The 11,825-nt window shown below is 31.4% G+C and overlaps 1 long non-coding RNA gene across 1 annotated transcript; it reads right to left on the reverse strand.

Moving 5' to 3' along the window:
* Window positions 1-791: 791 nt before the first annotated feature.
* LOC145679728 (uncharacterized) lies at window positions 792-4,430 on the reverse strand. Its single transcript, XR_014130510.1, has 3 exons — window positions 4,320-4,430; window positions 3,802-3,881; window positions 792-886 (listed from the first exon to the last, which is right to left on the reverse strand). It is a non-coding gene; the product is annotated as an uncharacterized LOC145679728 (long non-coding RNA).
* Between the last annotated feature and the right edge of the window lie 7,395 nt (window positions 4,431-11,825).

Genomic DNA, 11,825 nt, shown 5'->3' on the forward strand with positions numbered 1-11,825 from the left:
AGCAATAATAATAATAATAATAATAATAATAATAATAATAATAATAATAATAATAATAATAATAATAATAATAATAATAATAATAATTTTGGAATGACTTCAACGGTTCAAATTCTGTTAGCTGTAAGGCAATATGTTATGTAATTCAATCATTATAATTGGTCCTCCTGTTCTTCTGCGTATGTCTGTTGATTCTATTACAGGATTTTCAAAATTACTTACCTTTAAGATCTGTTAGAGTCTGTAAATAAAAATATTTTCTTTTCTCTTAATGTCTGTGTCAGACAAACTAATTTTACATTGTACATTGTAACTGATACATGATCAGAGAATAATAATAATAATAATAATAATAATAATAATAATAATAATAATAATAATGTGAATATTATAAATATAAGTTCATGTCTCAAAATACCAATGCTCTTGCTAAAAAATCACAATGTGAATAAAAAAGGAGAAAAAAATACACTTTGCTTTTAATTTCTCGATACAACTTTAATTCTTTATATATATATATATATATATATATATATATATATATATATATGAGTATGTTTTACATTTTTAAACTCTTCGTTTTTTTAATCGAAGGCGCTCCATGGCCTCGATTCTTTTCATGCTCATAATAATTCTTTTGGCCTCTTCGTCTTCCAATGGGAAGAGGTCCCACAAAGATTCTTCGTCTTGTTGTTGTTCCCTTTGTCGTTTTCTTTTCTCCCTCTCTGCTTCTTCTTCTTGTTTCTTTTCTTCTAATTCTTTCCCTCTTTCTGTGTGTGTATTTTCTCTCTCTTCTGTTGTTTCTTCTTCTTCCTCATTTTCGATATCAATTAAAATACAGTCAATATCATCGAACATTTCAATGGTACTGATTGAACCGGCCATCCTATAGGGAAAAAAAAAAGGAGAAAATTATTACTAATTGAAATTTTACAAGTCTATAGAATCTAAGTTAAGTATCCTTATGACTAAACAATTATTAAAATAAAGTAAATCCGATTCTCAACAATAGTATAATCTAAGATTTAATCCAGCCTAAAAATCAAAACACATTTTTTTTTCGTTTTCTTATATTATAAGCGAACTTTTTACAAATAGTAATAATGACATAATCGTTCACCTCTGGTGTTTAAGTTTAATCCCACTAGCGTCGTGTGGTATACAAACATTTTGCTCGTAGTCTTTGGCGTAGGAGACCCGTGTTCGATTCTGGCGGGAACGGTACGTATTCAACATAGGGTCACGTCTCGCTGTTCAAAGGGATGCTAAACTAAAAATCAACAATCATTTTGCTCGTGAATTTTTCAGCTTTCATGATTGCCATGGATAGCCTAAACTTAAAATATATATCCAGGGTTTATTTCTACAATATATATTAGCAATGCTGTAATATAAATCTAGTTCACACCTAACCAAATAGCGTGTATGTCTTTCATACACTCGTCAACGAAAACGTATATGTTTTTCTAACTCAAATGAAACAATTTTAAAAATATCATCAGCTTTTCACATATCAAAGCTTATGTTGGAGTAATAATAATAATAAACATTTTATTTATAGTGTATTCAATTGATTTCTTTCTAGTGAATGTACTCCTTCAGATTAGATACCACAACAACGCACTGAAGCACATTGGGTTGCCTAGCACTTAGGGACTATGCAGATTTGAACCTTTTCTCTGCTTTTTTGTATGGTCAAACCTGATTAATTAGAATTACATTAATAAGAATTTGATTTTAACAGCCAGAATACAATAATAATATTTCCCATCGATAAAAAAACTCCAATCTTCAGTATCCTAACCAAAATAAAATGATGTAATTTCTATTCTTTTCTGTAATCTAATTTCTCCATATATATATATATATATATATATATATATATATATATATATATATAATGCTCCCCCAACAAAAAAAACTTCTAAGTGTGTCCGTCAGTCTATACCCTTTATTTCAATACTAAAAAATATAAATAATAATAATAATAATAATAATAATAATAATAATAATAGTTTAAGCTACATATGTATCAATAGTAGAAAATCGCTTTTACAAAAAAATCAAAGTATGTTCCAAAAAATAACCCAAACGTATGTCTAACCAACACTTCTATTTAAAACTTGACAATATCCCAGCATAGTACTTTTCAAGTCATATGTTTAAATAAATTACTTATTACTCTAACTAAATCATTATGTTAATAGAAGAACCAATTCTTCCAAAGAAATTTAGCAAAATTAATGTATTTTGAGTAAATTACTTAATGTATTCGATAAGGTTCTCGCCTTTTCTGTGAACGATCTCTTGTTCAAGTTCTGATATGTATATTCATTCATTCAATCAAAAATAATTCTTAAAACTTTTCATGGACCCCACCAAAAATTAATTTCTACATATATTAATAAAAATTTCGTAAATATATATATATATATATATATATATATATATATATATATATAAAGTATTTCTCTTCAAGTTATATTTCACAAAGTTCGGCATTAACATCTCTCTCTAGCTATCAAATGTATATGTTTTTCGATACCCTACTATTTTACTGATAATCCATATCATGGACATAAATTTTCTAATGTTCCTCATACTTTTTAAAACTATTAAAAAAAAAAAAAAAAAAAAAAATCTATATATGTCATATCATAACGAAAATTGGAAAAGATTTCATGAAGCTCTACTGGATAGGGTCCCAGGTTCAATCCTAGCTCGCACCACTTATTTAAACAGATTTAAATTATTTTATAAAATGTAGTAAGTTCCCCTATCCTATCTTTTCTCATATATTTAATCTAGCGTTTTTACTCATCTTAAAAGTTCTGACATAACACGTATAAGAGCTGTGCGCCCAAACTACGCTCACAATTACATACAAAAATAAATCCAATCATATACGTATGTACCCGAAGCTAATCGCTTATATATTTTCAAACTTCACACCGTTCTTTAGTCTGCTACAAATATATCAATTCCCATAAAACATGTCTTGCTACAACATTCCTACTCGTTTCTTGTAATATTCAAGAAAACAGAAATACTTTCTATGTAACACCATTGTTTCTAAGATCCCATATCTATTCTAATAAGACAAATATTTATAAAATTTTCCGTGTACGTGACAAATAAATCGCCAATATTAAACTTTGAACATCGACACCCGCAACATGCATATTCCACATCGTATCTTTTCCCTCGTTTACTAAAACAAACACTATACTTTACGAAATCTAATTTCCCTAACCCTATCCAACAATAACTTACGCTCAGTTATAATTGCAAGTTTGCGGTTTGTTCTGTATACTCGTTATTTATTAACCTCTCGTAATAAATTACTCGAACACTTTGTGTGAGCCTATAAATAATTCGTTTTCTACGAAAACTCCTAAGAGCAATCTTTGATTGTGATCCGTCAAATAAATAAATAATTCAATTTCTGTTGAAATCTCATCAGAACAGCAATGCTGTCATCCGTCAAATAAATATGATTGTAAACCAATAATTCAATTCTTGGTAGAAAGTTTCAATATACTCAGGTCCCCGTCTCATTTGGACTAGTTGTTAAACAAGCAAACAATTTTAAATTCCGTTTTAAACCATGTTTCGCGTATCCCCTTTGCTCAAACCACTGCTACATTTGATAAATTTATATGTCGTTTCAACGATATTTATCTTCAAATGTCCATAAATTAACAAAACGAAACAAACATTCCAACTAAATGATTTGATCATCTGCATATTATTATTTTTATTGTGTTAATAAATTGATCGAAAGAGTAAATATTTCCTTACCTGATACTTTTTTCAATCTTCAGTGAAACAATGATGATAGTCCACCCAAACACTTGAAATAGTCCGTCGTGGAAATTAAACTAAAAAAAAAGAAACAATTTATTATTATATTTGAATAAAAATATTGAATAATAACAAAAGAAAATGTTACACTGTGATGCTAATATTCATATTTTGTACGCAATACTTTTCCTCTTAAAACTCAACTATCAATAATTCTCAGGTTAAAGTTATCATTTCGCAAAGATAAATTAAATCTCATCTTATTAAAATGAATAATTAACATTTTCTCGATAATATTACTAATATGTATATTTATCAATTTTCTCGATAATATAAATTAAATCTCATCTTATTAAAATGAATATTTATCATTTTCTCAATTTAGTTAAATCTCATCTTATTAAAATGAATATTAAACATTTTAACAAGGCAAACAGAGTTTTATTTCCATGTGTATATATATATATATATATATATATATATATATAATTAAGGAAAAACAGAAATCAACGTACCTTTAAATATAAGTAACGGTGAGAAAAATTTCTTATCAAACTGCAGCACACGAATAAATGGGTAACTTCAAATATCAGCACTCACAAGTAAAATACTCCACTTCTTTAAACCTTGTTTATATATATATATATATATATATATATATATATATATATATATATATATATATATATATATAACATAACCACGCTAACTTCGAGGACAAATTAGCTTCTTCTTCTTCTCTTCTTTTTTTTCTTCTTAAAATCGTCTCAAAATTAAGTACAAAAATATCGTGTTTACCTTCTGCAAATAAGCATACCTGTTCCTTTAAAACACAGTAATTGTTAAATACCATCCAACTGCGCACAATAAAAGAAAAAAAATATCATCTGATACCTTTTCCTCTAAATCCATACCAGTGTCAAACCAAACAGAAAACCTAATTTTTCTCTAAATACATTACCGCACACATGAGTAAACAAAGGTCTTCCTTCGTTCACAACAACGAAATTCACAGTTGCAATCTGTTATTGGGAGGGTCAACAGGATACGTTGGTTGTAAACACCACCTGTCTATACCAACCGTTCACAAGCTTGGATTTTTTTTTTTTTTCAAGTAAGTTTTCATTTTAGAACCTGTACAAAAAATATCTCTATACCTTACATCATTGATACAACATTTAGCTATCATGCATGAGATCCATACTTCGATTCCCGATAACAAACAACATTCACTCCATGATTTTCGTTGCCTATACATAATTGAGACCACGTAGCATAATCGCTAACGCTCTTGCCTTCGGTGCAAGCGGTCATTGCTTCAATTCCCAGTGGGGCACTCGGTCTAAAAAGTGTAATCGTTAACGCTCTTGACATCGGTGCGAGCGGTGTCTGATTCAATTCCTGGTGGTGCATTCGGTCCAAAAAGTGTAATCGCTAACGCTCTTGACGTTGGTGCAAGCGGTCCCTGGTTCGATTCCAGCTCCCGCCAATTAAACTTCGTGCTGGACATGATCCATATGCGTTAGTTTTTCTTATAGCTCCCATTTTCATAATACCACCATATCATCACCGTGTGTACTCGTGTATAATTCACATGTTCAATTCCCGCTGGGAACAACACTCAATCGAAAAGGTGTAAAATCTTTCTCATGCCAGTTGTCCTCATAAAGGGTTTTTTTTTCTCATTCACATCATGCAAATGTCTGGGGGTGGTACCTAACTTATAGGTCCCAAACCGCTTCCCCAAATCCTTTTGTCCTTTCCTTTCCACGGATTGTGTGCTCGCCAAGGGCTCCTCAAACGTTCAGAGTTAAATGTCCTTAAATGTTAAAAGCCCAAAAAAAATCTAAATCCTAACCTAACATGCCTCAAAAATTGTAATATTTCATTTCATTTATTAAATGAGTACAGGTTTCACGCAATCTATTCTTACATATGTTAATGAAACTAATTATCTCTCTTGTTTCACAAATCTATGATTAGTCATTATCCATTCTGGTTTGTTTATCTTTTCATAGGATTAACTTCTTATACAATAAAATTGATTTTCATTTATGTAACTCTAATATAAAGGTTCCATGTTTCGTTTTGCTATCATATAATTTGTATTCCAATCACAACATTTAAAAATCGCTATGGGTTTACCTTCATAACAAACAAAATACATTCACTCCGTTCAGCTACAATACGTTAGTTCGATTCCGGGCTTCGTCAATATAGTTTATTCATATTCTCTTTTTTTCTAGATTAATTTAATAATAACTAAATGCAACATTACAATTTACATTGAAGTTCTCCATAACCATACGTTTTTAAACACGGAAATTCTCCCAACCTCTCTTCCCTTATTTTTTTTTTCAAGTTAAAGCACTGTGGGCGGGGTAATCTACAGCTGCTACAACAAGTCGGTTCCCATGGTCAAGTTACCAAAACTTTTACAATAACAACAACATATTAAAAAAGCAGAAAAGAAAAAAAGAATTGTCTCTTCTAAAAGTAGAAAAAAATATAGCATGCATTCACGTAAACACGGGTAGTCTATTTTTTTCTCATGGTTTTCAACACACACACACACACACACACACACACACATATATATATATATATATATATATATATATATATATATATATATATATATATATATATATATATATATATATATACAGAATCAATAGGGCTTTTCAACATAATAGAGGGATTCTCATTCTTAGAACGGATACACATAATAGTTCATTCATATTTTGCCTCTCATTCACGTAAACAGGATGCAGGGTAGTCTGTTTTTTTTTTCACATGATTTTTCAACACATATGTACATATATATATATATATATATATATACTCTCTTGGGGTCTTGTCAACACGAGCTCTCTTTTCATGCATGATTACATCTTTCTATAGGTTAATATATAAGAATATCATTGGAACTCTCTTAGAGCCAAAACATCTCATACATGCTTCACTAAACAGCAATTATCAATCACACAAAGTATAAAGGTTCTCTTTCTCCCTATATCTCTCTCTCACTCACTCTCTCTCTCTCTCCCTCATATTATACTCAATTTTCAATACCCCACCACTTACCTCATCTCCTCTTCAATTCAATCATCCCATTGAATTTTTTGTCCACCTGGGGTTGTTTTTCACCTCAAATTACATTATATTACCGGAAGTATTCCCCCCCTCCCGCCTCTATAGCGCATCAGATCATTATATACAATACAGCTGTGTTTATCTAGCCTCAACCTCACCCCTCCAAACTCTATTTACTCATATACTCTTCATTGTTCATCCATCAAAATTTTGACAGTCAACATCTTGCTTATAATCTACTCGACTCATGGAGAACAGAAACTTCATCTACCACGCCTTCGATAGGGAATCTTGTGAATAAATTATCAATTAAAGCCTGATAAACTGAAGATTTCTTATTTGCTTAAAAATTTAATTTTTGTAATTACACACGAAGGTTTGATGCATTACGAAGTTCCCTCTCCCGTCTAGAAAGCGAAAGAGAACGTGGTTCCTGGAAAGTGTTCAGAGGTGAATGGGAATTTCTCTCCTTCTTCCCCTTGAATTACCACACTACTGTTTGCCATGTGCCAAATTACGATGAATTTCAATTAAATTATCATAGGATAATTATTTCCTTGTTGAATTATCAATACTTTTCAGTGGAAAAAAGGATGAAATTTCAAAGTTCCAAATCAAGGTAAGTAGACCAACGTAAAGGGAAAAAAGTGTAAAATTTTCCATATAATTATGCGTACAATCCAAACTTAAAATTTCCGTGTAATTAAGCTTACAGTACAAATTTTATGCCTATTTTAGTCACAAGTTTTTGGGTTGATTGCCCTGTGCTGTAAGTGCTCCATATAATAAACATAAGCTTCACCAATTATTATAGTAGAAAGCAATGGATATATGAAGCCAAGCACTGTAATTTTTTGTTTCTGATTTTTTTTTCTTAAATAACATAGATCGTTTTCGATCATTTTTACAAACCAACTCACTACCAATTTTCCATATATAGAAAGTGCCTCCCTCCATAAAGGAGAATTTAAAAAAATGCTAGGACACATTCTGTTTATTTTCAATAAAGAGTTAATACACTGAATTTCAGCTCAGTAAGTATAACGGCTTGCGAGATACTAATTTTTTTTTCCGCAAAATTTCGGATCCTCACCCTCCTTAGGATATGTAGCTATTATAATGAAAGCAATACAACATCCCAATTTGGATTAAGGCCTAACTACATACCAAAAGTAATTTCATTTGACTTTGCAATTCGGCCGTGATGATCAGGCACACATAGTTACATTCAATTTTTATATAATAATTTATATATTATAGTGATTCAAAAATGTATTTTTTCCGGTAGTTAGCTCCTCTAAAAACTCACAGATCTCGAAAGCCAAGTAGTAGTAGAAGTCCTATTGCTATTATTACAATTAAAAATATCAATATCCAAAAGTGCCTGAAGTTCTTTTTTCACTTGGTTAGATATACTCACCTCAGGTAAGTAGACAGAAACAAGTGGAAAGGAAGGGAAATGAAGGTCTTGGAAGTAAAACGAAGACAAATTTACCAGTCTTCAGAAGATACTGTCTAGAATGCAGTGAGCAGAGAGGGTCGGTAGATCATACTGAGTCGGTGGGTCGCAGTGGGTCATGGTGGGTGGTGGGTCGCAGTGGGTCACGGTGGGTGGTGGGTCACAGTGGGTCATGGTGGGTGGTGGGTCGCAGTGTGTCACGGTGGGTGGTGGGTCACAGTGGGTCACATGCCGTTGACCCACGACCCACTGACCCACTCAGAAAACTTGACCCACCGACCCACTGACCCACTCTACCTCTGGTTCACACAGCTGATGTTGCCAAAGGCTTCAGTGATAGACTGTAGCTTCAAGAGGATTCAGCACCCATGTTCTAGTTCACACGACTGTTGTTACCAAAGACTTCAATGGAAAACTGTAGCTTCAAGAGGATTCAGCATCCATGCTTGTAAAATTCACAAAAGACCTATGATCGGAATTGAGTATTTCAGAAGCATTTCAAGAGAAACACAAAATGTTTGCAAAGAAATATTTTGATGAATTGGCTACGGATAGTAGACTAGATGTATCGGAAGATACACTTCGTGTCACTGTATTTTATCCTATTCTGGATGTATTGTGTCACAGCTTAGCACCCGTTTCCACGGAATGACTGAAGTGCTTAATAGCTTTTCTTTTCTCACCCCAACAACATTGTTGTCTGTATCTGAGGAAGAAGTTCAGAAATCTGAATATGACTTTGCTACAAAGTACAATAGTGATGTAAGCTCAGATTTTCCAAGGGAAATACTGATATTCAGAGATTATAATAGGGCTAAAATAGGTAATCTTTGAAAATAGCTTTGTTCTTAGTGGAGAATGGGTATTACAACTTACAAATGTTACAATGTAATTTTAAATGGCCTAATTCTCTCAATGATGATTATAATGTCGTGTTCTGCCCGAAGGTAGGTGTTTGATCCAAAAATCCCTGGGGAAGGTGAACCCATGGTAATTTACCGTTGCCTTCTATGGGATGATGATGATGTACTAAGGACGGGACCTACAGCTTAACTTAGGATCCGAACCACTTGTGTCTCCACCGGGAATAGAATTCGATACCCCTTTATTACAAGGCAACGAACTTAACCACTCATTTATTGGGGACACAATCTCTCAACACTGGCATGTAATATAATTTATTCATGTAGGTTTTAATTTACTGAAAGAAAATGCATTCAATTAATTCTTAGTAAACCGTTAAGTCATTTTTATATTTTATAATTTTACTTGCACTATGATTGAATTTATTAAATATTTACTCTTATCATTGTAATAATAAAATATGGAATTTTAAAAAATCTGAAATTTTGCCGTCCCCAAAATTCTGCCGTCCTGTGCTCGAGCGCAGAATAACACTTACCTAAATACGGGCCTGTGTGTAATTTTTCTAACAAATCTGTGTATAAGTGTGGCTTCTGCTGAATCCTCGATCTCGAAATTAAAGTTCATAAAGAACGAACTACTTGAAAAGTAATACCTTACAAAAAAAGGTTAACAAATGTTGCTATATTAAAAGTAGAACGAAAAAAAAAAAACTTCAAGACTAATCATAGACGAAGGTTGTTTCATATTTTGCTGATGCTAAAGCTAGGATAAAAAGCTTTCTTAAATGACTTAAAATTTTTGTTGTATTGTAAGGTACCTTGTACGTTTGAATATTTGAATCCATTACAATAAGTTTATTTTGAAATTGTTTCAGCAGTTCTGCAGCATCCCTGATATTAATTTTTATTTCTTAATCATGATTTTCTCTGTAAATAACGTGCAAAATATCATTTCTTATGTTTTTTTGTTTTTCTTTTAAAAAAATCTGTGATTAATACCTTTTTCATTTTGACTAATATTGAAAAGACATTTCACTTACTTTGCACGATTGATATGGTACTGTGCTTTTTAAAAGCCCTGTAAAATTATCGTAAATTGTGAAATGCTGTAGTATGTAAATATAAGTATTCTATCTTATGTTATTCTATTGTTTAAGATTACTTTGGAGAAGGTTTCATGGGAGTCGCGAAGATAAGCGGAAGAGATAAATGTAATTAGAATCTAATACCATAAAATAATTATTATTTTGAATTTTGTTCTGATAGGCATATTTTTATTTTTATACATACTGTTTAGAACAAAAATAGGTCTACTAAACATCTTCAACAGGTGCAGAGTGTTTAAAATTAATTTAAATGAAAGAGGATCGAATTACATATTTGTAATATGAGTAAACTGACCAAATTTGGTTTTAATCCATTCGCTCTTAGAAAAGTTACTAGAGATCCACTATATACAAGAAATGGTTTCTACTATTATACAAATAGATGGATATCGTAAGATCTCCGCAATATATGTAGACCCTATTAAAAATCCCACACACGCTTATTACAAACCAGAAAAAGGGGATCGCTGGCAAGAGGATGTGATAAAATGGAGATCGTGATAGGAATTAGGTTGAGAACCACTGCTTTGGAGAGAAGTATTTCTGTATATATATATATATATATATATATATATATATATATATATATATATATATGTGTGTGTGTGTGTGTGTGTGTGTGTGTGTGTGTGTGTGTGTGTAATATTGTTTACTGGTTTTACTATTATATTGAAAAATTCGTTCGCTTGTGGGGAGCCTCCAAATATCCTCTTGTACCGGGGCCCCGAAGAGTTTTGTTACGGCACTGGCAATAGGTACTTCTTTTGAGTAATATAATACAGTATAGTGAAATTACAATTAAAGATACAGAAAGTACTTAAAGTTATAAGTTTGAAGAACTTGATTTGCTGTGAAATACGTACAAATAATTAAAAAGAAGAAGAAGAAAAATCACTTACACAATTTTTAAATGTTGAAGAATTTTGAAAAGTAAAGGATTCATTGTAATGTCCCAAATGAAAAAAAAAAAAAAATGATACATTTGTTGAAAAGTGCAGAAGGGAAAGGATCTGCGTTAAGAGCATTGGAGTAGCAACTTGCGTTTGTTTGTTGAAACATGTCAGAATGCACATTTCAAGAGGAAACAAGACGACAGATAGAAATAAACAAAGGTTCAAGCTGCGCACGAGTTCTTCAAGCTACAACTTCGGCAGCCGATTTTTTTTCCACTAAGCCTCTTCAGTTGTGGACATAATTTTTGTTAGGTTGATTTTATAAGGACCCATTTTCAACAACAGAAACCAAGCAGGTAGTACTTCTTTCAACAGTAGTTATCCTTTATTAAGTGGTTTAAACTAGTAACAACAAATAATCAACTGGTTAGTTATTATTCCTTCCGTGTTTACTTTTCCCTGCTTTACGCAGTATTAGTTTTTTCTTTCTTTTTAAAAGTAATTTATTGTATTAAAAGTAATTTATACACATGCAAATTAAATACAATAAATTATTTTTACATTAAAAGCTCTTGCCTATTTGATTGTCCTTTGTAAGCTT

This window comes from Thermobia domestica, chromosome 2 (assembly GCF_964235325.1).
Source record: "Thermobia domestica chromosome 2, izTheDome1.hap1.1, whole genome shotgun sequence".
NCBI classification, from domain to species: Eukaryota; Metazoa; Arthropoda; class Insecta; order Zygentoma; family Lepismatidae; genus Thermobia; species Thermobia domestica.